Genomic DNA, 1,961 nt, shown 5'->3' with positions numbered 1-1,961 from the left:
AACGCGTCGGTTGAACCTGGTGCGCTCATAGATTGTATACTTTCTGACTCTGAAGAACCCGTCGAACTTAGCTATTACTCCGTTGTAAGTCGCTCTCTCCGCATCTGTAGGGTCCATGGACAGCAACGTGTCCTCCGCATCTTCCCCCATGGAATATAGTAGAGTATTGACCTGCTTCGTGTCACTCTCTCCACTTAGGCCTGAAGCCTCTCGAAACTTGTTCAAAACGGCGTTTCCACCTTGGCCACTCAGCTGGTTGCTTGAAATTGAACGGTTCTGGAGGAGGAAGACGGTATGTAGCCATAGCAGGACCACTTCTGACACCATGTAATATAACTATCTACTCTGATTGTGTACTGCTGAATCACCAGTCAGTACAAAGTATTATTATCAGAATAAAGAGAGAAGAGAGCAATACAAATAGACAAGAGACTCAAGAACTGGTTACACCATGTGTATATATAATAATAATAATAATGCATAGTAATAATTAATACTAAATCATGTGTGTGCATAACTTCTGAGCATGCTCAGTCTAGATGATCATTATTCCACAAGTATAGTTCAAAATACCAGAATTGACTGTTGTGTTTATTTATTGAGGTTGTTTCAGATTATGTAGATAGTTCTCACTATTTTTGTCCTTTTATAAGTTTCATAGTATCATATCAAATCCTATAGGTGACTCAACAAATTGACTTGTGATTAATGAATTTGTTTTGAAACCCTACTTTAATCTGTTCTCTTTTCGTTGTGTTGTTTTACGGAGATTGACTCGTCAGATTTACTTTTCACTATTTGAGTCTTGCTTTAAAATGTTACATGCACTAACTTTGTAGTATTTCTTTCTTCTCTTTTCACTTTCGTAGTATAATTTATACCAGGAGTGACTCATCAGACTGAATTGTATCATTTAAAATTTATTTTAAGATAATGTTTCACATCGAACTTATACTATTTGTTTAGTATTTCAGTTTCATTTCCAGTTGATTCTAAAAAAATTTGTACTTGTTTCTTATTTTAGTTTAAAACCAGAAATGACGGATTTGACTTCGATTTTTCAGTTAAGTTTGCTTTGATTATTTTCTTTTATACTCATATTATTTAGTAATTTTTTTCTTACTTTAACTGTATAACAAATACCAGAAGATATCATCAAACTGATTTTTATATAATTAATTTTGCTTGAATCTAGTCAGTTGTAGTACCTAGTAACTAAACAAACCCGTTCCTATTGTGCTAGCCCCTCCCAGTTGTGAATTTAATTGAAAAAGTGAAATTTTGGGCAATTTTTAGAGTTAAGGGCAATCATTATCATTAATTTTTGCTTGAATCAAGTAGGTTTGAGTCCCTAGTATCTAAACCAGCCCATTCCGATTGTGTTAGATGATTTGTCATGTTTTTCTTTGTTTTCACTATTCATTTTTTCTTAGTTTTATAGTTAGTTTAAAATTCCAAGTGTATGATGAGACTAAGTCCTTATCTATTGAAATTGGTTTTAAAACAATGCTTTATGGACTGGTTCTTACTATTTGTTTTTTTCTTACTCTATCCCATAGAATAGTTTATACCAGAAGTGACTCTTCTCAGACTGCATTCTTATTGTTTAAGTTTTTTTATTAAATGATGTTTTATGTATTAAATCTCACTAATACTTGTTTTTCAAGTTTCATAATATCATTTAGATAAAAGTGCTGATCAAACTTAGTTATTACATTTAAGTTTTGTTCTGAAGTGATATTTTATGCACTACTTATTTTTTAGTATTTCTTCCTTTTTTGTCAGTGTCATAGTATAGTTTAAAATACCAGAAGTCACTGATCAGACTGAGTTACTCCTCAGGGTTGGATTCAGAAATTTTTTTTTTCAAAGTTCCAATTATTTGTTTCTTCTTGTCTCAATTTCATTAAGTAGCATAAAATGCATGAAGTGACGGACAAGACTGAGGTATAGTGGGGTCC

This window comes from Amphimedon queenslandica, unplaced genomic scaffold, assembly GCF_000090795.2.
Source record: "Amphimedon queenslandica unplaced genomic scaffold, v1.1 AMPQUscaffold_12306, whole genome shotgun sequence".
In the NCBI taxonomy this organism is placed as follows: domain Eukaryota; kingdom Metazoa; phylum Porifera; class Demospongiae; order Haplosclerida; family Niphatidae; genus Amphimedon; species Amphimedon queenslandica.
Note: the sequence above shows the minus strand (reverse complement) of the source record.